Here is a 26,638-nt window from a genome sequence, read left to right as displayed (position 1 = left end):
GTGTTATGTATAGTCTGTCCGTATTTGCTCTTGGGTATAGTGCTTTGTGTATTGTCATATGTTTCCTGGTTTTCTGATCTATGCTGCGGAGTTACCGCCTTCTGTCCATTCCCACTATTCCGTTGCTGGTATCCTGGATTACTGGCACTGCCCCATGTGTGTTTATGGCTTTTATTCATATTGCCGGCGCTGAGTTTTGACTTGAGTATCGCCTTGAGTCTCTGCATATATTCTTTCCTGATCATGTCCTTCATCTCTTGGTGTTTTATATCCCCTCCTTCCATTATTCCCAGGTATTTGTATACCTGTTTCCCTCATCTAGGTGGTTTGATGTTGCTCCCATCTTGGTAGCTTTATCCCTTCAGTTCTCGTTACTTTTGCCTTTTTGTATGTTGACTAAGGCGCATTTTTCTATTCCAACTCTATCCTGATGTCCCCAGATTACAATCCTTACAGTCTGGATTAGGGTATCTATTTCCTTGATGCTCTTACCATACAGCTTGATGTCGTCCATGAACATCAGATGGTTAATTCTGTTGCCTCTTTTCTTGAGTTGGTACCCGGCATCCATCTTCTGTAGTACTTTTGTCATGGGAATCAAGGCTACTACGAAGAGTAGTGGGGACAGTGAGTCGCCCTGGAAGTACCCTCTCCTGATATTAACCTCTGCTAGTCTTATTCCAGAGCTTGTAAGTATTGTATTCCAGTAGTGCATTGTATTTTGAGGAAGTGATGGTGTTTTCCTACTGCCCCATGTATTTTCAGGCATTCTATTAGCCATGTGTGTGGTATCATGTCGAAGGCTTTCTTATAGTCTATCCATGCCATGCTTAGGTTGGTTTTCCTTCTCCTACTGTTCTTCATTACCATTTTGTCTATCAGGAGCTGGTCTTTTGTGCCCCTACACTTCCTTCTGCAGCCTTTCTGTTGGTGGGGGATGGTGTTTGTCTCCTCTAGGTAGTTTGTATAAGCCTTTCACTGATGATACCTGTTAGTAACTTCCACATTATTGGTAGGCAGGTGATAGGTCTGTAGTTACTGGCTATATTTCCCTTATTCTTGTCTTTTTGTACTAAGGATGTTCTTCCTGTGGTCATCCATTTGGGTGCATGGTGATTTGAGTTTTACAATGCTGGAGTTGTTCTGCTATTCGTGGGTGTAGGGCCTTGAAGTTTTTGAGCCAGTATCCGTGGACTTCATCGGGACCTGGGCTTTCCAGTTTTGGCATTTTCTTTAGTTGGTGTCTGACTGTGTCTGTCGTGATCTCTGAATCTTTGTTTTATACTCCTGTTTTCTTCTTCCTTACTTCCTGGAGCCATGTTCATGTTTGTTGTGTGATAACCGGATTGCTCCATATGGTTTTCCAGAGTCTCTTACTTGGTTCAGCTTCAGGAATTTCTGGTGGCTTCTTCTTCCCCTCTTAGTTGGGCTGTAGATTCTTTTCTGGTTGGTTTCCAATATTGTTCTGTTGGATATCCGTTGGATCTTTGTGCTTTGGCCTTATCTCTGTATTTTACATCTTCTATTGTGTTGTTTAGTCCCCTCTCTTGTACTTTGTATTTCTCGTTTGAGTCCTCCCTTGTTTTCTTGCTTCTTAGCCTTTTTTCTGCCATCTCTTTCAGTTTAATCAAGTCAGATCTCATCACCATGATTTGCTTTTCCAGGCACCTTTTCCAAGGAGGTTGCTGTTTTGGTTTCTGTTGGATTGGTTGTGCTGGTGGTGTTGGTGTTCGAATCCCCATCAGTTCTGCTACTAATCTTGCTCCTGCATATGCCAAGTTATTTGTTTCTGTGATACTGGTGGTGTGTATATGCCCAGTATTTCATTGACCTCACTTGTTTTCTCCCTTATTTATTTCTTGGTGTTGTAGGCTTTCATGGAGGGGATCTTTGTTCTCTCTGTATCTGGCTCCATCCATTGTCTAATCTTTTCTACCCATTCCGTCCTCTCTGTTACTTCGTCGGTGTTTCTTCGTGTGTCGTTGTTTGATACCTCATCCTCCCTGTCGTCTTCTGTGGCATCGTCTCTCAGTTCGTCTTCGTGTAATTCGTTGTCGTGTGATATTTCCCTTTCCAGTTCTTCTCTTTCTGTTGGGGAGAGCCAGTTCTTTTTCTTTATGTTCCTTACTTGGTCTGCCAGCCTCTGCTCTGTTTGGGGGGTGTTATTCCTCTCATTCCATATGTTGACCAATCTTCTTCTATATCCTCTCTCCGTCGGGTAGCTTCTGATGTAGCATCTCCATATTTCCTTCTCTTGTCCATTTCTTCCTTTTTGCTTCTGTAGCTCCAATCTCAGGTTGTTGATTACTGTCGTTGGGGTGATCAGTTGCTGGATGACGACCTCCAAGTACCTGACCGTCTTCCCCTTCAATTGGGTTGAATACCTGGTTGCCGGACGAAGCTCCTCTGTTGCCAGAGGTTCCATTTACGCCGTTGTCGTTTATTCCTTCATTTCTTCCATCATTGCTGAAGTTTTGCTATTTTTTAACCCATGCTGGACCCCTACCCCCATCAGGGATAGGTACTCATTTACAGCTGAGTAGACTGAGGAAATTATGGTAAAGATCCTTTCCCAAGGAATCAACGCCGAGGAGAGCGGTCACCCATCCAACGACTGACCAGCCCCAATGTTGCTTAACTTGACTTAGTCCATTGACGACCTAACCCACTCCTCCACGGCGCCACTATTATTATTATTATTATTATTATCATTATTATTATTATTATTATTATTATTATTATTGTATGTGTAGATTTAGTATGGTCGATTAGTTATGACCTCAGCTACATTAAAGGTCGAATCCAGGGCATCGTGACTTTGCTGGAGAATATCGTTTCCACGAACATTGGGTTCAAATTCTCTCTCTCTCTCGATAGAGAGTTTTTGGAATCCATTCGATTCCTATTTCAACTGAAAAGAGGAATCTAACAGATTCCCGGAAGCTTCCTGTAGAGATTTATTCTTATATATATATTCGTGCCCATACATAACTATACTTATTTCCCCAATAATAATAATAATAATAATAATAATAATAATAAAAGAGAGTGGAAGGAACAAGATTAATGATCGATAAGGGAAGTGAAAGGAAAACCAGCGCTAATTATTTATTATCCAACTTATTGTAGGCGTAATTGTTGTTTCATGAAAGGAAAATGGCTCTAACTCCCAACTATTATCGCATTTCTGCTGGTCATTGTTTTAGTAAACTTTATTTTTATGAAAAAAAAAAACATTGATCATAATCAGGGCCATTGCAGTGTAATTAATAATATGGATCGAAGGGAAAGTTGGTTATGGATCCTGATGACTTCATCTCGAGATCCAACTTCTGTCTGACTCTCTCTAGTTTATACCCAAAGGACACAGATGAAACAACTTCCGGTCATTCTGACGACCATTGGGGGACCTTCCTCCCCCTTCGCCTCGCTTCTCCGTCCCCCAGGGCCTTTGGGGCCCCATGGGCGAGAATAGAAGACGAAGGGAATTAGGGAAAGTCTGGAGAAGATTCCTGGCCCTTAAAATTTCTCGTGCGGCCCTGGGGTCCAAAGTGGTGGGTCCAGGCCCCTACGTCTAATTTTATCCCGTGCCGGAAGGGCAAGGGTAGTTATAAAAGTCTTCGAGTGTCTCTTTGTTTGTCTCTTCGTTCGTTTGTCCGTCACACTTGTTTATTCTGGAACTTTTGTTCCCGTCAGCGAACGTACTACGAGACAGCGAACATCATCTGCCTTATCCTTGTCTTGTGATTTGCTGTCGTACAAGTTCTTCGGTTATTATTATTGTACCATCAAGAACAAACTTTAACCGCCCCAGTGGCGTGATCGGCTTGTGTATTTCTGGTGATAGAAGTTCACTCTCGACGTGGTTCGGAAGTCACGTAGAGCCGTTGGTCCCGTTGCTGAATAACCACTGGTTCCATGCAGCATAAAAACACCATACAAACAAACAAACAAGAACAAACTTTGTCCCTGGAGTTTTGATCACAGGTTTTGTGAACCTACTGAATCTTGAGGGTCGTTTTCGATAAAGCTGTTTTTTTTAAAGTTATGAAATTACTCTAAATTGTGTACTTCGTTTGCCATTGATAATGGTAATATTATTTTGGAATAAAATGTCGCAGTACTCATGTAGAAGTTGGACAGGGAAACAAAGTTTTGAATTAAAACTAACGTGATTTATGGATTCAGAAGTTAGCTGCAAATGGGGCGTTACATCAGAAATTTAATGACTTTTTTTGGTCTTTTTCAATATTCGTGCTGTGCTGAATTCTGTTGTTTATGTTAATTGTGAGATTTTTTTAGAAATATTGGGAACTATAATTACTATTATTTTTTTTATTTTTCTCTATCACAGTCATCCTATTCGGCTGGGTGGTGTTTTTTTTTTTTATAGTGTGGGGTTCCGGGTTGCATCCTGCCTCCTTAGGAGTCCATCACTTTTCTGTGTGTGTGTGCTGTTTCTAGGAGCACTCTTCTGCGTGAGTACTGGAGCTACTTCGGCCTCTAGTTTTCCCAGGTTCCTTTTCAAGGATCTTGGGATTGTTCCTTGTTTTCCTATGATTATGGATACAATTTCATCTGGCATATCCTATATCATTCTTATTTCTATTTTTAGATCTTGATACTTATCGATCTTTTCTCTCTCTTTATCTTCTATTGTGGTGTCCCATGGTACTGCGATATCGATGAGTGATACTTTCTTCTTGATTTTGTCAATCAACGCCACGTGTGGTCTATTTGCACGTATCACCCTATCTGCTCTGATACCATAGTCCCAGAGGATCTTTGCCTGATCGTTTTGTCACTCCTTCAGGTTGGCGTTCGTACCACTTATTACTGCAAGGTAGCTGGTGTTTCTTGCACAGGCTCCAGTGGAGGGCTTTTGCCTTTGAATTATGCCTCTTTTTGTACTGGTTCTGTGCAAGTGCCGGACATTCGCTTGCTATGTGGTTTATGGTTTCATTTTTCGTATTGCACTTCCTACATATGGGAGAGATGTTATTCCCATCTATAGTTCTTTGGACTTATCTGGTTCTTAGTGCCTGGTCTTGTGCCGCAGTTAGTGGGGTATGACTTTCACTCTTTAGGATTTCGCTATCAAAATTTATTTGATTGCATATTCTGGTTCATTTGGGTGTATACTGTGGGAAAGTGGAGGGGGCCAAATTTTTCGACCCCAGGATCCCCCTATGGGATGCCTTTTTGTCCCGTGAGGTCCCGGTACTCACAATACTTTCAAATCCGCTCATAATTAACCAATTTTTATGATATTTGGATGTCTTTAGGGGTTTTTGAAGATGCTGAATCCATTTTGTCACAATCTTTCAAACCTGGTTATGTAACACCTCTTTTTCAGGGTTTTCAAATATGACAAAGTGAATGAAGCAGTTGTTTTTCTTAATAAATTTAGTTTTGGGGAAAATAAACCATCCATGCACGTAATCAAAAGTATTTTTTTTATTATCAGGATTACATTATGTAAATTATAATGTGACAATTCACGCAACCTATTCAACCACATTACGTCAAATACTGAGCTAGAAGTGATCTGTTTAATAAACAAGTAACCCTCAGATTATCGAATGTAAAAGTTTTCCGTACATGTAAATAAACACAACTCCAGGCTAGAATAATATAATGCATCGTGTGACAAGCACAACTGCCCAGAACAAATGATTGCAATACTGCATACTGTAAGATACTACATATTTCACCACTATGGCTGATAGCATCGACTAGAAAAGAAGACAAACTAAATCACAGAGACACTGGACCTATTGTTAAGCATTAGAATCATAGCTAATACTGTATGTCAACATGCTATCCTTTCTTAGAAATCTATTAATTCTGCCTTCTCTTTTATATATATATCGAGAAAGTTGAGTTCACCGTGAGATTGAAATTTTTTAGTGTCAGATAAAAAATTTTTCTTTCATTTTTTCAATATATTCATTTCTGTTAAGGATAACTACACCTTTACCCTTATCGGGTTTGCAGATAACTGTCTTCATGTACTTTCAGGGACTTAGAGTATATTTAAGTAATTTTTCTCAAAAAAAAAAAAAAAAAAAAAAAAAAAAAAAAAAAAAAAAAAAAAAAAGTGTCCAAGTTGTTTTTAGATTGGCATATGTTTTCCGTATAAGAGCCGACATTTTCTATTGTAAATTACCCGTATTCATAACAACATCAAGTTTAATAAGTTTTTGAAACAGCACTTCAAATGATAGAAAAAAAAATCTGGCATAGTTCGGTCTTTAAGATGGAAGGCAGAAGTCCAAACCAAAGGTTAGCAGGAACTCCTCCCTCATAGATAAAACGTAAGTAGACATTAAAAATGCAATGATTTCTTTGGTAAAAATCAGGAATGACAACACTTGAGTTCTGAAGTTTCTTTTGATGTCATTCACATAGCTACAGATGAAAAAAAAAAACATTAATAAATTACAAAACAGTCTTTTTACCAAAGAAACCATTGTATTTTTAATGTCTAATCACAGAATCACAGAAGCGGAAGAATAAGTGGTTAGTTTATCTATTATTATTAATATTATTATTATTATTATTATTATTATTATTATTATTTTATATATATATATATATATATATATATATATATATATATATATATATATATATATATATATATATATATGATTTTTTTTTTTTTTTTTTTTTTTTTTTTTTTTTTTTTTTTTTTTTTTTTTGCTCTATCACAGTCCTCCAATCGACTGGGTGGTATTTATAGTGTGGGGTTCCGGGTTGCATCCTGCCTCCTTAGGAGTCCATCACTTTTCTTACTGTGTGTGCCGTTTCTAGGATCACACTCTTCTGCATGAGTCCTGGAACTGCTTCAGCCTCTAGTTTTTCTAGATTCCTTTTCAGGGATCTTGGGATCGTGCTTAGTGCTCCTATGATTATGGGTATAATTTCCTCTGGCATATCCCATATCCTTTTTATTTCTATTTTCAGATCTTGATACTTATTCATTTTTTCCCTGTCTTGAGCTTCAACTCTGGTGTCCCATGGTATTGCGAAATCAATGAGTGATACTTTCTTCTTGATTTTGTCAATCAACGTCACGTCTGGTCTATTTGCACGTATCACCCTATCTGTTCTGATACTATAGTCCCAGAGGATCTTTGCCTGATCGTTTTCTGTCACTCCTTCAGGTTGGTGCTCGTACCACTTATTACTGCATATTTCAAAGACTTGGAAAAGATAAGTGGTGTGCTCAACATTAAAAGGAAACGAAGAAATAGCGTGCTTGATAGCGCCGTTTGCAATGTCCATTGGAGCCTGGGTTTTGCAGCCACGGGAAAAAGGTAGGACACTGAACACGTTTATTTAGCTGTAGTTTCATTATTAACCGTTATTTAGACTCTTCAAAGTGTAAAATGTCCATAATCCATCATTTCCAATTAAAATTTATTATCCTGAGTAAGGCCTGTGGTCTCATTTCGTAGGCTAAGTGACCAAACAGTCCTGACCTAACCCACTGTAGGGTGCCGTGTGCGGTTTCATCACTACTAGGTATTTAGACTCTTCAGTGTGAAATGGCCACAGGCAACCATTTTCACTGATAAATGATTGTCGTGAGTAGGTCCTGGCGTCTCATTTAGGAGGGTAAGTGACCTAACCGCCCTGACTTAAACCAATTTAGCTTCCCGTTTCTTACCCAACCAATTCTGAAGGTAGGAAACTCTCCGTTATAGTGAACAGGCGAGTTCTTTATTTGATGGCTTTATGTAGTTTCATACCGCATTAATGCAACCTTTACTCTTCTCGGGAGGATAATTGTTGTATCTCCATCAATTTCTTAATTATAAACTTTAGTGTTTGTAGACTAATGGTAGACTCATGGGAGTGTGTTTATGTGGGTAGGCTAACTGTGAAGAAATCAGTAACTTTTTTGTGTACATTACGTACTCGAATACGCTGTTAAAACCATTCCACAATTACGTTGAAGCTTGTTTTCCTGCTGTGTCACTGTCCTTTATTGTTAGTTTCTGGTTTAATTTACAGTTTTTGTGATTGTAATGTCTTGAATCTGAAAGAACATGCATAGCCATTATCAGCTCTTCACAACTCTCAATAGTGTCCGCGTAGGTAATTAGTTCCCATGAGAACTATAAACCGTTTTTATCCAATAAAGGATGTCACTAGACAGACACCAGGAACTTCTAGTTGGAGTAATTACTTTTTTCTTTTAAATCTTTATGAATTACAAGACAGAATTTACACACACACACACACACACACACACACACACACACCACACACACACACACACACACATATATTATTATATATATATATATATTTATAATATATATATATATATATATATATATATATATATGTATAACTGAATCACGAAAGTTAGAAACGTGATAAATCCATGAATAAAGATATGTGCCACGAAGGAAAAATAAACGAAGGAGGTCTGCAAGATCTTTCGACGTTAAAAGTCCTTTACTGAGCAGAGACTGACATACAAATAACGAGAAAAAAGACAAATTACAAGAATGATTCTTATCAAACTTGACAGATAGGGATTATAAAGAGATTAGTATAACTGGACAGATAGGGATTATAAAGAGATTAGTACCTAGAATCCGACACACCTGGAAGATAAGAAACCTTCCCAAACAAGCATAAACAATGGGTGCAATTAAAGGTTTAAGACAATCATCTCAGATACAATTTCAAGACAATTAAAGGATTACAGGTAACAGCTATTCAGAACTTGGTAAACAAAACCATATTCACAATACATGTCAGACATACATTACAACAAAATTAATAACTCTAAGGCAACTGATTTTTATTTAAGTCAGTAATTATATCTTTGAGATCATTCTTAAACATGTTACAGATACAAAGGTCTAAATGAAAAAGGCCACGACTAACATTGAAATTACAATGAAAAGTAAGTTTTATTAAAGCAGATTCTAAAAGATTTCGTGATAAGACATCTCTTGACCTTGCAATTACTGAACTATCAATCCAATTTATTCGGTGGTTGTTGTCACTTAAATGAATGAATAATGCATTAGATTTTTGCCCAGTTTTTACAGAAAAAATCTTTATGCTGCTTAAGCCTTACTTCTAAGCCTTTTGCTAGACTGTCCGAGATAAAATGAGGACAATCCCTACCATGAATTCTATATTATGTTTTTGCTTTCTCTGGGGCCATTTTTTATTAACATTCCTTTTAGTGTGTTATTATAGGAAAAAACAAGGTTGACATTAAAAGCTTTTAACAATGATTTAATGGTTTCAAATCCGTTAAAATAAGGCAAACTGAGAATGTTCTTAGAATTTTCTTTCTGCGTGTTACTTACAGTATAAAACTTTTTGTGGGCTTTATTATAACAAATGTTTAATATATGTGAAGGATAGCATAAATCTTTCCCTATTTTTCTTATGTATTCAATTTCTTGATCCAAATATTGTGGACTGACAATTCGCAATGCTCGTAAAAACATAGAGGAAAAAATTGATATTTTTATGTTAAGATGGTGGCCTGAGAAGAAATGAACATAAGTTAAGTTGTTAGTTGGTTTCCTATAAATACTGAATTTACATTGAAATGGTTCTCTATGTATCAAAACGTCTAAGAAAGGGAGGCAATTGTCTTTTTCTAATTCTAGAGTAAACTTAATCGATGGTACCTGGTTATTTAATTTAGAGAGTAAATCATTTACATCAATACCGACAGGAAGAACAGCTAAACAATCATCAACATAACGATACCACTTTACAGGAATATGAATGATATTAGGTAAGTAGCGTTTTTCAAAGAATTCCATACACAGGTTTGAGAGTAATGGTGATAAAGGATTTCCCATTGCCATGCCAAAAATTTATTGATAAAATTCACCATTGAATATAAACTTACAATCACAAATGCACAAACTCGTGAGTGAAATAATGTGACTTATAGGTAGAGGTAATTCATGCTGAGTTAGTTCATTACTAAGATATTCTAAAATAGTCTATAGGGACTTTAGTAAAAAGAGAACATACATCAAAACCAACGAATCTATCAGTAGGGCAAAGAGCAATTTTGTTTAATTTATCAACTAAATCTAGAGAATTATATATATAGGAGATTCGGAGATGGTTCCAAGTAACGGGGACAAGATCTTAGAGACATATTTCGAAAGTTTATATGAAATTGAACCAACAGTACTGATAATAGGCCGCATAGGGTTATTTTCTTTGTGCGTTTTGACTAATCCGTAAAAGTAAGGTAGCGAAGGAGATTTGACTGACCATTTGCCTAGTAGATCTGTTTTATCTTTAAGGATACTTTTCACTATGCTATTGAAGTTTTTTATGACTTGATCAAGGGGATTTTTTGTTAGTTTTTTATAAGTCACATCATCATCCAGTAGGGCTTGCATACGTGATATGTAGTCCGCTTTATCTAAAATTACTATACTATTTGACTTATCAGCTTTTGTAATGTGGATAGTATTGTCCTTTTTAAGATCGGTCAAACTTATCTTATAGCGAGCAGGGAAGTTACTTTCATGCTTAACATTGGCAGCTCCGTAAACAATACCTTTAATCATGTCAACATGATTTTGAGGAAGATCACAATATTTTTCAAATTTACTTAGGGATGACGCAATCATTAAAGCAGAAGGTCTACTTGTTACAAAGAAAGATAAACCATATCCAAGCGCACTCACAACATTTTCACTTATTTGTTTACTAGATAAGTTAACAACACAATCTTGACTTGCACAATTAGTCCATTCACTGCTATCAATAAGATTTTTTAGTTTTCTGTCGAGTTTCCTTTTCAGGGCATCTTAGTCCAATGTCCGTAAGCTTAGTTTTCGTAAATTTCCCGTCGCAGCGAGTCCTTCCAATCAGCCGGGATGGAATGATTGAAAGAGATCCTTGTTCTTTCCAGTTCCTTGAATTTTATTCCCTATCTGTCAGTTATACGAATCTTCTTGTATTGTCTTTTCTCGTATGTATGTCAGTCTCTGCTCAGTAAAGGACTTTTAACGTCGAAAGATATTGCAAGAACTCCTCCTTCGTTTATTTTTCCTTCGTGGCATATATCTTTATATATATATATATTTTATATATAGATATATATAATATATATATATATATATATTATTATATATATATATATATATATATATATATATATATATATATATATAATCTATATATCTTATGTCTTAACTATTATACCGAAAGTTCTTGTTACTCGATTTTGCGTAACTTTAAAGTCTTGAGCTTTTAGGCCAAGGCCTAAGTATACTATGAAACAGTAATAAATTTGCTTTCTCTAGACTAAGTTCAATATGCACATGAGATATGTATGTAATTATGTGTGTGTGTGTGTGTGTATGTTATGTGTTTGTGTGTGGTGGAAGCTCTCACAATAACTCCCAATGAAATATACAAAATTCTTCCCAGATTTTCCCTTGTGAAATTTTCATTCCAAATGGCTTTCCTTTGGTCCAAGAAGATAAAGTCCCAATTATAATATAATCACCTTAAAGTCACTGAGAGAGAGAGAGAGAGAGAGAGAGAGAGAGAGAGAGAGAGAGAGAGAGAGAGAGATTTTGCAGGATGGTTTACGTTCTCTGTTTATGACAGCTGTTCACCAGAGCGTAAAATCCTCTTCATAAAAAGCAGTTTATGTCTAATACACACGTTGAAATTTAGAGGTTCTTTGCTCCACTTCCCCCCTTTTTTTTAACTCTCTCTCTCTCTCTCTCTCTCTCTCTCTCTCTCTCTCTCTCTCTCTCTCTCTCTTTCTCTCTCTCTCTCTCTCTTTGATTTGAAGATGATTAGCTGTAGCGTCCTATAACGAGTTAGGCTTAATAGTGTACTGTGTTACCTCGGTCTAAGTCAGTGAACGAACCGCAGAAAATTATATTTTTTTAATAAATAAATAGTCAGGAACAGAGGTCAGAGTTGTAGCTTCTGTGACCTGTTGTAGGACAGAGGACTTGTGTCCCGCACCTTCATCTCCTTAAAATTATGAATACTTATTCATGACAGTGAAGCCAGGGAATACGTCTTGAATAAGCTCCAAATGACTGTTGTTTTTGTTCCATTGTATCGTAAGGTCTATAATGGATTGTGTTACTAAAGTTATTTAAGTCATTTCTCTAGATTATTAAGTAATATTGAGTTTGGTAATATAAAACCCTACAAGGGTTTAATCGACAAGAATAGGTAAATAGGCTTCAATGGAGTCTTTTAATAATAATAATAATAATAATAATAATAATAATAATAATAATAAAAATAAAACAATAATAATAATAATAATAGTAAGAAGAGTGATGGACTCCTAAGGAGGCAGGATGGAACCCGGAACCCCACACTATAAATACCACCCAGTCGAATTGGAGGACTGTGTTAAACAAAAATAATAATAATAATAATAATTGAAAAAGAAACCCACAAAATCACTTTGTAACTTGTTTACTTCTAAGTATATATGGGGTCCTCGTTATCACCTATACTCGCTAACATCTATATGGAATATTTCGAAACTAATCTAGTTCCTAATGTTAATGTCCCTAACTTGAAACTGCAAGGATGGTGGAGATATGTGGATGATATTTTTGCTATTCTGCAAGGGGATGAAAATAAAATAGAAGCTTTTCTAGATGAACTCAATAAGTTTGATAACAATATCCAGTTTAGTCTAGAGAAAAGTAACAATAATAAACTGCCCTTTTTAGACATACCCATAGAAATAAAAGAAGCAGGATATGAATTCAGCACATATAGAAAGCCCACACATACAAACTCATATATTCATTTCTTCTCTTTTCACAGTCATGATATAAAAATAGGAGTTCTAATAGGTTTATTTCTTAGGGCAATGAGAACGTGTGACCCTTGCAAGATAGAACAAGAAATAAGCATTAGCATACCCGGAATGGTTCAGAAAAAGGGCACTCAACAGAGCTAGAAAAATTTTTTACCGAGCAAATGTAGAGAGTACATGGAATAAAGAAAACAAGAAAATAGTTGCCCTCCCTTTCATGCCTAAAATGAACCAAATCACTTCAAAAATGAAAGAAAGTAAATATAAATTTGTATATACCTTTGATAATACCTTAAAAAACAAAGTATGTAAAAATAAATTGGAAGGAGAAGACAGTAATACAGATGATGTAGAGGGGGTATACATAATCAATTGCAATAATTGTGGAGACAGATATGTGGGGGAATCAGGTAGGGGAATAAGGACTAGAATCCAAGAACATAGAAGGGCAGTACAACTTAACTCTCAGGGGAGTGCTATAGCTAGACATTGTTGGGAAAATAACCATAGGATGGATTTCAAAAACAGTAGGCTTATATACAAAAGCAACAAAATTAGTCACAGGAGGGTAGTAGAAGGTGCACTCATCAGAGAGATTAAAGTAATAGAAGGAAACAAAGGTTTTACCTCAGAAGATCCCATAAGCCGAGCTTTGATATTAAAAGAAGCTAAGATTGACCCTGCTGACCTGGAGATTAGGTTTCCTGCCCAACAGACTTTTGGTGACCACACCCTTACCTCAAGGATTAATCCCATTGACCATCAGCTCAGGATATCAGAGCGACAAGAGGGGATTGGCAACTCTCAATGAAACCAGAACAGCCATCACATAAATGACAGCTCAACGAGAAGAAGTTCCAGAAGACTGCTGGGCCTCGACCCAGACTAACATCCCAAACATCTCTTGAAAATGGGCCACAGATAGGGCCTGAAAGTACTCGAGTGTGTAGTAAAACTAAATGTAAATACTTAGAAGTAAACAAGTTACAAAGTGATTTTGTGGGTTTCTTTTTCAATCTTCAGAAGAAAACTGAAAGAAGTTTTTGTTTGGTTAATAATAATAATTTACCTACAAATCCCCAGCTTGTTTTGTTTTTCAAAATGGTGAGTCGAGACTAACTTTCTTTTTAATCATTAAATGGTGACGCTAATTGTCTTCATTAGCGGCGGTTTTATAAACAATTATTTGAAATACCCAAGAGACTTGATTCATTCTTCATTTTCACCCAAACAATCAGATCAGTTGTTTATAATCAAGAGTCGGTGTAGGTAGGTACCAAAGGAAGTATTAAGATGTTGTGTTAATGGAGCTTGAAATCAAGGCCCATGTGAAGGGCGAATGCTGTCCACAAAGGTTGCCAGGTAGCACCATTAACCAAACATGTGGAAGAGTGGATGTTTTGTAGATGATAGCGAAGAGAAACTGCAGAAACAGGGGAAAGAATGTGGGAAACTTCTGCTGCGGGAGCAGAAATGTCCGTAGCTTGATTCTAAACACATTTATTCACAGTTGTACGCGGGATATCCAGAATAATCCAAGATAATCCATTTAATGAAGTTTATCTTCCAGAGTTTGTCTATATCTTCTCGGTGTATTTTGTTGTAGCTTCGTAGGGAAGTGGTAGGGACGCTATTATGGAGGAGGAGAGAGAGAGGTTTTTCGCGTAGCTCAAATTTATGCGAAGAAAGAGATACATTACTGGTTTAGTGCGTTATAAAAACAGGATAAAGAAACATTACTGGTTTCGTGAGAGAGTAAACGGCAATGTTGTGTATTTACTGATTCATATTGTTTTTCGCTCTGGGCTTGGAAGTGTGTATAGGTACTGTTTATTTCTTTATTTATTTATTTATTTTGGTACGATTGTAAGCTATCCCAAAAATAAAGGCGCTGTCATTAGGTTCCTAACATTCAGTCATACATATATACTGAGATTTAATTAACATCTGAAAAGGTCTAAGAGAGCTATCTGTCGTAAGCTGAGCAGGCTTTAAAGCTGCACGGGCTCTTGCTTATGAACACAATTGTGTTTGAAAACGTAGAATTATTCACATTGGATAGGTGTTGAAATGTCTTAAGCCTCTAACAGGGACGGGAGTTATATTTCACGGCAGTCGCTTTCTCACACTTCCTGGCCGCTATTAATGGTTCCAGTAAATATTTTACCTTTCGCTTGGGAATTCTCGTCTGCAAATAGGAAGTTGTGCAAAGGTTGGGGATTTCAATGAGGAGAGAGACCTTACCTTACCTTACAGACCTTACATGTTGTTCGGGTTGCCCCCTGGTCCCTCAGTGTGAGGCACCTCTAATGTCTACCAGAGAGTTGCTAGTACATCTTCCGGTATATTTTGCATCTTCCCAATCTTTGGATGGTCTGGGATGCAGTTTAGATATTTGTCGAGCTTATTCTTAAACACATCTACGCTCACTCCTGATATATTCCTCAGATGAGCTGGCAACGCATTGAATAGACGCTGCATTATCGATGTTGGTGAGTAGTGGATTAATGTCCGTGTGCTTTCCTTATTTTTCCTGGTATAGTTTTGGGCACTAATCTACCTTAACTGCTTGCTCTTTCTGATATTTTTAGTTCCATGATGTGTTCTGCTATTCCTTCTATCTGTTTCCATGCCTGAATTATCATGTAGCGTTCTGCTTCTCCTTTCCTAGAACTATATAAGTTTTCAAGGATTGGTAGTCTTTCCCAGTAGTCAAGGTCCTTAACTTCTTCTATTCTAGCTGTAAAGGACCTTTGTACACTCTCTATTTGTGCAATATCCTTTTGATAGTGTTGGTACCATAGCATATTGCAATATTCAAGTGGACTACGAACATATGTTTTATAAAGCATAATCTGTGTTCAGCTTTTTCTTTTTGTTTTGAAGTGCCGTAACAACATTCCAATTTTTTGCTTTACATTTTGCCATCAGAATTGCTATTTTGATCATTGCATAGCATGCTCCTATTCCTCATCACACCAAAGTCTTTAACTGCTTCCTTATTTGTGATTGTCTCATTATTAGGTCCCCTATATGCATATAGCTTTCCTTCTCTGTCTCCATATTTATTGATTTAAATTTATCAGAGTTAAATACCATCCTATTTACCTCTGCCCAATCATATATTTTTGTTAAGGTCTCTTTGTAGAGCGTTCCTATCTTCATCACAAGTAATTTCTCTACTTATTCTTGTGTCATCAGCGAAACTACTCACTACTGAATCCTTAACATTACTGTCTATGTCTTCAATCATAATAACAAAAAACAGTATTGCAGCTAACACCGTACCTTGTGGCACACCGGATATTACCTTGGCTTCATCCGATTTCTCATCGTTTGCAATAACTATCTGTTTTCTGTTGTGTAAAAATTCTTTTAACCATCTTCCTACTTTATCCACCCGGATATTGTGTTTTCTAACTTTTCTTGCGCAATATTATTATGGTCTACCTTGTCAAAAGCTTTTGCAAAGTCTAGATAAACCACATCTGTTTCATTTCCGTTCTTCATATTTTTGAATATGTTCTCACGGTGGACTAACAGTTGGGTTTGTGTACTTTTTCCGGGTACGAAACCATGTTGTCCCATATTAAACAAATTATTTTTTATTAAATGTTTCATAATATTTTTCTTCATTACCCTTTCATACACTTTCATAATATGTGATGTTAGACTCACAGGCCTATAATTACTTGCCTCTAGTCTTGATCCACTTTTGAAAGTAGGGGTAATATATGCTAACTTGTGCTCATCATAAATCTTGCCTGTATCTACACTTTGTCTTAATAATATTGCAAGTGGCTTTGTGATAGAATGAACTACTTTCTTTAACAAAATAGCAGGAACTCCATCAGGCCGGCCCTGCGCAGCTCCATTTTTTATTTCATTAATAGCCTGCACAATATCAGCTTCATTAATATCTATGTCAGCTAAATATTCACTATTTTCGTCCCTTACTTCTATATCATTATCTTCATTATCTATTGTAGGGGTGAATTCTCTCTATATCTTTCTGCCAATATGTTGCAAATTTCCTTTTTTTCATTCGTTAATCTCCCTTCAAATCTTAGAGGGCCAATTTCTATTCTTCTTTTATTCATCTTCTTCGCATATGAGTATAATAGTTTGGGGTTTGCTTGATATTTAATAGGGTTTTTTCTTCCAAGTCCCGTTTTTCATTTTCTTTTGATTGTATAATCTTTTGTTCTGCATTTTCTATCTTACTTTTTAGTTCTATAACTTTCCATGCATTTTTTTTCTTTTGCAAGACCTTTTTTCCACTTTCTGATTTTCTGGAACAAGATCCTTCTGTCTCTTGGTATGCATGACTGAAGTTTACTTTTCCACTATTTTCTCTAATATTTGTATATCATCTCCGTATTTACCCATTATGTCCATCACTTGCGAAAAATGTTATCCCAATCTTTTTTTAATTCTTCATTTATTTCTGACCATTTTATATTTTTACTGTAGAAGTTGTATTTTCCATATCCTTCCTACTTTTTCATTTCTTGCTTATCTTTGTTTTCACTTCCTTTGGAATGGACTGTTAATTCTATGGCATTATGGTCTGAAATACTCGCATTAATAACTATTATTTCTTTAACATAATTCATCTCGTTCACAAATACTAGGTCCTTTCTGTTGGCAGGTGATTTATTTGTTGAATGTTGTATTCTACTATGAGATTCAGGGTCTCTGTAACACGGTTTTTTGGACTTTGCTCCTTGTCAATGCATCGGATGTAGCTGAAAGTTGACTTATGTATATTTTACAATGACACACAAATTTTGTCAGCATTATCAATAACCTAAAACCCGATAGTTTTAATTTTTATAAAGTAAAAATGATCTAGCCGACGCCATGGCCAATGATTACGAGCCAAGAGTCGAAAAACATTCATTACGTAAGCAAGGTAAACAAACGCCTTTGACTAAATGTTGCCCCGCCCATCCACCAGACAGAAATTCCATCGGCTCTGAAACCCAAAGACTTTATGAATGGCGGAACGATACATAGATGTGGGTGGGGTATCAGCGCTAGCGGTAGTAGTACTACTGTAGCAGTAAGTGCCGCAAACAGTATAGCAGTAATATACATGAATTAAACGTTTAGACCAACTGCTTGGGATCCTTGAGGATCATTTAGCACTTCTTACAACTACTCGAGAAATTAGTTTTTATAGCCAGAAGTTAAATTTTCTAATCCAACAATGCCATGGTAGCCTTCAGTGTTATCCTGAATTATAACGAGGCGAAAGTGGGTGGAGCTCATGAAGTCACCATTCTGACGATAATTATTGGTGAAGGTTTAAAGCCAATATACGGTACCGGCTATTTTTTTTTTTTTTCAGTAAATAGGTCGATAGCCAATAAATAAAAATTGCTTGACATTGGATATAGCAGTTATCAAATCAAGCTTGTCTACTATGTTTTTGGTAATTACCAACTATTCCCTACATCTTGTCAATCTGATTGTGACATATAAAGTAGACTGTAATTTCTTTGGAAACTTATTTTGGGAGTTAGACTAATAATCGAAGTGTTTTTGTATTTATTAACATATTTTGTTGGCTTGTTCATTATGACAATCATCAGTGGAGAGGTTCCAGAGTTCATAAAGGTGTACTGCTTTGCTTGTATTTAAATTTTTATGTCATTGTTGCCAGAGGTTTTAGCCTTCGTTACTTATAGCCAATCATCCATCGAGAAAGAGGGAAGAAATGATATCATAAGTTACGTAACGAATGCGTTCGAAACCTTTTCTCTGAGTAAGTTGGCCCGTCTTCAAAAAAGGTTACTTTTACATTATAAGTACCAAATTTATTCAACCTACGTAGTGCAGAATACACTCAAAATTTATGTGTTGATATGATATGTATTCTGAATAAGCGTTATATTTATGAAATGCATAGATAAAAAGTTATTGCGGAAAAACCGTGTTACAGAGGCCCTGAATAATTCATAGTATTAGGAGGTCTATATATTACTTATGTTCATTAATTTTCAGATTCAAATTCTACCGCTATTAGTTCACATTCTGAGTTACTATATTTCTCATATATTTTTCCTTATTTTTGTCTTTCCATAAATTGCGGTTCCCCCTTGATTGCTATTTTTTCTATCTGATCTATAAGTTTGGTACCCTTATATTTGATCATCATTCCCAGTCTCTTGGGAATACCAGGTTTTCACTTATATTCTTATATCTATTTTCTTTTCAATTTGGGTTAGTTCTTCTAATACTCTATTTTTCTTTTTGCGGAGAGAGAGAGAGAGAGAGAGAGAGAGAGAGAGAGAGAGAGAGAGAGAGAGACCTCCTTGTAAAAGAGGGAGTAAAATGATGTGGGTAGAAGCGAAAGCTCTATTGAAAGATTTAGCCGAATATGTGGCCAAATTTGCTGGGCTTTTCAGGTAATGACCTCCTTCATTTTCGGACATTACGTGTGGAAAGTTTTAATGAAAAAACGGTATTGATATGAATAGGTCTGTTAGCCTCTCTCTCTCTCTCTCTCTCTCTCTCTCTCTCTCTCTCTCTCTCTCTCTCTCTATCAGAAGCACAAAAATATAAACTCCCTATACTCTATAGGGGAGGAGGGGATCTGGCCTTTAAAAGTCTGAGAAAGAGAGAGAGAGAATCTGACCCCATTTAAGGGAGGATTAATTTTTTCATGAAATAGATCAGAAGTTGCTTATTATCTCTCTCTGAAGGGACTTATATAATAAGTTGTTTAACACACTCGGATAGATTAGAAAAGTGCCTCCAGAAAACAGTAGAGTATGTCTTAATCATGCAGCCAACTTATTACATAGAAGTCACAGACATGTTGACAACATGTCAGTGATCACATATGCATATATATATAAACTTGACCGTTTCATTCTTCCTGGATCCCAATGAATGTTGACCGCTGGTGCCGAAACACCGCAATTACGGAATCCTTTGAACTCTGGTCCAGAGACAGACTAGGAATGAGAATTGTGCTTCATTGATAATCTCCCAGCAATTGATATTTGGCTTCCTCTGTCATCCATCTCCCTTTTCATGATATATATATATATATATATATATATATATATATATATATATATATATATATTATATATATATATATATATATATATATATATCTGTTTGAACTTCTACTTCTTACCTCCTGTCATTTGGCGTTATTCTTTTGTTCTTATTATTATTCTCTTTTACAAATGTTCTTAACTTGTATGGGAAACTCCTATCCGACAAGTTTCATCCAATTCCGCTCACCAGTTCTTGAGATATGTTGTTAACTCAAGCATAAATTCTCAGTACTTGGAAGGTTCAGTACCGAGCAACATGTCGGCAACTTATCCTGTACAAGTCACAAACGTGTCATAAACATGTTACTGACCTTATTGCATACATGTCACAAAACAAGTTGGTACATGTCAATGACCGTAGGTGGAGAATTAATCTTTAGGCAGAAACGTATGAACAATGGTTAAGGCTGCCAACAAGTCGTTAATGGTATTCAACCTGTGTGTGGCGTGTTTTGATCAGTTGCCAACATGTGTTTAAGGCTTATTTGACTCTGTAGGTCCATCGTTACTAGATGATCTTCTAGGAGACGAATTGAGGAACACAGCTGAAACACCGGAGTAGTCAGAGCAGGCAGAAGCAGCACTCCCGGAGTGATGCTGTCTGGTTGGATTCAGGCAGAATCCGACAAGGTCATTGGGAGAAGGCAACCTTACCAGTGAACTCTGCTGATTTCATCTCTGCAATCCATCCACTCTCGTCAAGAGGGCCCTGACTGGCTTTATTTTGGCAACGATTTTAGACTTATAATATTGTCCATGCTTCAGTTGGTGTTTGTACCTATACTATTTTGGTGTGGGAAGTTCCCACTACCTCTGGATTTCCAGTGGGAAAGTGGTCGAAATCGTTTCCATATCTTAGCTAATTTTTTTTATTTTCAGTTATTGTCTTTTAAAAGGAAGTAAAGACAGTCCAACTATTCTTTATTTTCGTTTATTTTCTTTCAAAAGAAAGTAACGACAGTCTCCATGGATCGGTCAGAACTGGTCAATCGATGGTTTTAGAATCGAATGAAGGTGCCACTATACAGAAATCCCAGAATTTCCTCCTTTCACTGCTTCCTGTAATTAGCTAGTAATTAGACAGTTTATATTAGTGAAGAAAGACGGACAGCTAAAGACAGGAACTTAGTAGACATTCAGGAAGATAAATAGGAAAAATTGTTTCCAGCAAAAGAAAGGGATTACATTTTTATAATCACCTTTGTGTCGGCCCACCTCCCTTTTCCTTTTCTTCCTGAACTGCCTTCTGAAAGCATTTCCGAACCTGACAGTGTTTGCACCATAGGATAAGATCAGAGGATAAGACCTGCAGTGCTATCTACGCTCTTTATTTCCATCCTGGCACCAGAGTTTTATGGTCTATTAAAGGAGAGATCCTTCTGCTTGTTTATTATTGTTTTTCTTCAATAAGCTGGTCTTGAAGGTGCTGTGAATAGCTGATGACACTTCTTAGCAAGGATTTTTATCATGAGGTTGCTTGGCCTTTTCTGATGTTGACAGAGATAGCCACGGGAGCTCGTTTATGCCAATGGTTTTTGGCTGCCATAGGTGGACAGCCAAGAAACTAGTGAAAAGGCTCAATATTAATTCGAGTGACTGAGAAACTAACGTGATTTAATGCAGTAGTTTAGTTCAATTTGAATTAATAGTTGCAACAACTTCAACAAGAGTTACGCATCGTAAAAAATGGGAAATTTTGAATATTCGAACAAGAGAAAGAAAGAGAAAAATATCGAGGCGTGGGGAAGGCGAAGACGATACTGCAACTTTACAGTTATTGAAGAAAACTTTCGGAGTCGTTACCGAAGACTTACGAGGCTGTAAGTTGTTTCGGAACAGCAACAACTAATCTTTCCATATTCATAAACATCTCAGCGTTTTGTGTTTTCATCAGAAGAAAAACTAGTACGTGTTTTTCCTCTCTCCGAAGAACGAGGCTGATGAGCAACAATCTCCAGTTTATGGCTGTTTCCAGACATTTATGGTAACTGTATCTGCAATGTCTACTTTTGTTCCCCTTTTTCATGGCTCCAGCAGATGGGGTGGTACCTAGGGCGACCCAGGGCCATGGCAAAGATGGGCCGAGTGTTGTACTACTCAGCCAAAAACTGACTTTGGTTGACACTAAAAGTGGTTGGTTGAATCGCCATATTATCAGTTTTCGAGTTAGATATTATTTCTTTAATCAGATGCATCTTCAGCAGAGAATTTTATGATTAATAAAATTATACAAATTACAGACGAAAGTGGAAATACTGCAGCTTTTTTGTATAAACCTGTTCAGGATTGTATCTTAGATACTTTTTTCTTTCTTTTTTACAAACTTTGGTGATAAACAAGATTTTAACCAAATAATGACTACTGGTTCCCTGTACCTCCCTCCCTCCTTCCCAGGTGTGGCTTCAGTGCAAAGGATACTTTGGTTGAATGAATTCACCTTCTCTTTCCATTCCAACTACTTGGCGATTGCTGATTGATTGAAGTATCGTCTATCTCTCTTTCACTACACTGAACCCAGAAAGCTCTGAAAATTCTGAGTACTGTGTTTGGCAAACATCCGTAGGCCTCTCTCTCTCTCTCTCTCTCTCTCTCTCTCTCTCTCTCTCTCTCTCTCAAACTGGTTCATGTTAGAAACCAAGATCTAGGATAAGGGAACTTATAATTTACTGGAGTCAACGAAATTGCCGACGAAAGAGAGAGAGAGAGAGAGAGAGAGAGAGAGAGAGAGAGAGAGAGAGAGAGAGAGAGAAGAAACGTGCCGAATGAAAATCAAAGGATATGGTGTCTGATTGAGGGGAGGGAAGGAGGAGGGGAGGGACTGACTGAGGTCCCTCCAACTTCCCTCCCTTCCAACTTCGAAGGTGACTTGACGCCTCTGGAATAACAATTGCCTCCTGGAATATTCCCAGGATTGCCTTCAGGAATCTTGCAATTTATCTCGTACTAAGGGTCATCACAAGAGAGAGAGAAAAAAAAAAATTAGGATCTATTTACTACTGAGAGTGATAATTATTTCAAAAAGGTAGTCGGTTATAATTTCCCCAAACTTGAACCTGTCATATTCCTCCTCCTCCTCCTCCTTCTTTTTCTCTCATAAATCGCGCCAAACTTGGCATGAAACTCTTATCAGAAGTTTTTTTTTTTTTTTTTTTTTTTTTTGGGGGGGGGGTGGGGGGGGGTCAAGACAGGAAAATTGCCTGTGCTTCCGAGCAGGAATTCCTCACAAGTTCTTAAGAAAAATTGTATTTTCTTATACGAAATAATATGAATATTTCTATGAATTTCAATGAATTTTTGTTTCCACCGCTTGTGAAATTGCTGTCGAAATTTTTTTCCTTCGAGATTGATTTCGTAGAGGGAAACAGCAATTACTTTTTTCCTCGAAAGAACAAACAGATTTGAAAGAAGCACTTGTTTATAGATGGTATCTCTGATGACTGAATATGGCTACTTTCTGTTTATTTATTTATTTTTTATAATCGTAATATATAGTTTTACTTAATCACCCAGCAACAGAATTTGTTGCCAGATTTAAAAAGGACTAATTTTTTTTATTTAAATATCTTGCGATCATAATATTTAATCTGGAAAGACTTTGGAATTATTAAAATATGTTGAGATAAACTCAGTGATTCTGAATATTAGAAGTTTCATATTCCACCTGGCAGAAAGAAATGTATATTTTCCTTTATTCTTCCTTCCTCTATTTATCCCCCATCTTTCTCTCCCCTCCCTATTCCCCCTGCTCCCCCCCCCCTCCCTTCCCAAACACTCCTTTTAAAAGCTGGGTCACGACCCATAGTTTGAGAACCACTGTTTTAAATTAGTTGGTTTTCCATTGGTTGTTTTCCCTGTGACATGTTTTATTCATTAGTGGTTTAGTTATTTGTTGTTTTACCCATGAGAGTTTTTCCCTTTGTTTTACCTATTAGTTGCCTTACCCTTTAGTTGTTTTGCCCATGAGGGTTTTCGCATAAGTTATTTTCCATTTTAGTTGTTTTACCCATCGGATGTTTTATTTTACCCATTTGTTGTTTTGCCCATTAGTTGCTTTATCCATGAGGGGTTTCCCCGTGAGTTCTTTTACCCATTAGTTGTTGTACCCTTTAGCATTTTGCCCATTAGTTTTATCCACGAGTTGTTTTGTCCATGAGATTTTTTACCCATTACTCTTCTGTTGTTTTGCCCATTAGTTGTTTTGCTCATGATGGTTTTTCCCATGAGTTGTTTTACTTACGAATTGCTTTGCCTGTTAGTCGTTTTAGTTATGAGTTTTTCCCATGAGTTGTTTTATCGTTTAGTTGTTTTACTATTTTGTTGTTTTGCCCATAAGCGTTTCCCGTGTTTTACTCATATGTTTTACTGTTTAGCTGTTTGTCTATTGAGTTGTTTTACCCTGTAGTAGTTTTTTCCACTATGTTGTTATTTACCCATTTGTTAATCAGTTAGTTGTTTTACCTATGAGGGTTTTTTTTTTCCCTTGTCTTTACTCATTAGATGATGTACTATTACCATTTAGTTTTTTACCCTTTAGTTGTTTTGCCTATTACTTATTCTACCCGGAAATTGTTATACCCATTTTACCTATTGGTTGTTTTACCCATTGGTTGTTTTTGCCCATATTTGTTTTACCCAGTCATTGTTTTGCCCATTAGTTATTTTACTTATTGGTTGTTTTGTCCATTAGTTTTTTACCCATTAGTTATTTTGACCATTAGCTATTTTACCTTTGAGTTGTATTTATTCATTAGTTGTTTTACCCATTAGTTGTTTTGTCCATTTGGTTCTTTTACCCATTAGTTGTTTTGCCCTTTAGTTGCTCTACCCTTCAGTTGTTTTACCCATTAGTTTTTGCAATTTTTCTCTAATTTCGTCGAGATTTGACAGATTTTATCAGAAGTCACATTTAGTCAGAATTTGCCAAGTTTTAAGTTTCGTCGGATTTATTCTGAGTTTCTCAAATTGTATTTCTTCAGTTTTGTCTGTCTGGTTTACTTTTAAAGCCTCTCAATCCTAAAATCCTTCAATCCTGCAATTCTTCAATCCTTCAGTACTCTATTCCTCCAATCCTTTAATCCCTCGAGCACTCACTAGGTCCTTCAAATCAATCCTGCCTCCTCCCTCATCTCCTCCATTGGTGATTCACAGCTGCTGTTAACGAATGGCGTCGACAGCCATAAAGTTCTCTGGCTCTAAAAGAGGACCTTTGGGTCTGTTTTGGGTCCTCTGGTCTTGCCAGGTTTTTGAGAGAGAGAGAGAGAGAGAGAGAGAGAGAGAGAGAGAGAGAGAGATGGATTTAACGCTAGAGTAAAAAATATATATCAACAGAGGCAAAGAGGAAGGTATTACCCAGAAGTATCGTAAACTTTTCCCGTTTAAATTGTTAGTTAATCGGAATGCCTGACTCTCTGGGACAATTCCCCTACCCCCATCTCTCTCTCTCTCTCTCTCTCTCTCTCTCTCTCTCTCTCTCTCATACACACACACACACACACACAAATCGTCTCTTGTTAACTAGCGCTCACTCCACAAACAGTTGCGGGCACACTACTCTGTTTATGAGGTGCAAAGCTTTATTCCCTTAATTGTTTTTACGTTACTCATTATTTAGTTTCACTTTACTTTGTTACTTCAAAATGCTTATTTTTATTCATCTGGTATTTTCCTTTTTTTTGCAACAAAATAACATTTTGCCTGCGATTAAACTACTACTACTTCTGTTTGTTTCTCTCTCTCTCAATTTGCAAACAGTTAAAAAGCAACTTTCAAACAACAACAGTCTCCAAAACTCTCTTTTTCTCCTCTAAATCACGAGAGATTTGAAACGCTTCCGGGACCCTTTCTCGATTTTCGGCAATTGTCCCAACCTGCCCCCTACCCCTACCCCCAACGGCTGCTGGCCCACGTCCCGTTCGTCTGCGAGGTGACACGGGTGTGTGTGTGTTGGTTGGGGGCTGTGGGTGGAGGGGATGTGGGACGGGGGGGGTGGGGGGGGGGGGGGGGGGGGGTGGCGGCGAAGGTTCGGCAAAGGATGTTCGCAGTAATAAAGGCAGAAGCAGCAGCTGATACAATTAACTGACTCCTTCTGCAGAGGTAGGGGCTACCTCTTATAAAAAGGATTACGGCCTCTTGTGAGGTAAAGGAGGTAGAATTGGTGTGATTATGAAGGATTGGGATTAAGACAACGAGAAGTCATGATAGTCTGTTCATATATAACTAATGATCCTCCCGCGATCAAGCAACCTTATATTCACCTGTAATTACTAACAAGGTCGACCTTTGCATCGCTACTACTTTAATCTCTCTCTCTCTCTCTCAGACCTTGTTATACCCTGATATCTTGGCTCTCTCTCTCTCTCTCTCTCTCTCTCTCTCTCTCTCAGGGTTTGAAGACTGTCAGAGTGACAGATAATAGTGTGAGATAATTTCCTACCAGAAGGCATTCGATGGTCTCGGCCTCTACTGGGCAAAGCTTTGTCTGTTGCTTCGAGGGAACAGAATGGAACCCGTTTTCTGCAATCTCTGCAAAAGTTAACGATTCCGAGATTCCTTGGAATTCGTCCGGTTCCCATCAAATGTCGAATGAGAATTGAGAGATTCCCGCCCATAATTAAAAGGTGTTAGCGTATTTGTTCTTGGGTGTTTTAAAAGGAACAGTTTTCTATAATATGCTGCATCCATAACTCTTGGGAACACTCAGCGTGAATTAATTGCCGCCTTTTCATTGTTGTTGAGAGCTGTA

Source organism: Macrobrachium nipponense, chromosome 25, assembly GCF_015104395.2.
Source record: "Macrobrachium nipponense isolate FS-2020 chromosome 25, ASM1510439v2, whole genome shotgun sequence".
Classification (NCBI taxonomy): domain Eukaryota; kingdom Metazoa; phylum Arthropoda; class Malacostraca; order Decapoda; family Palaemonidae; genus Macrobrachium; species Macrobrachium nipponense.
This window is presented reverse-complemented; position numbering follows the sequence as displayed.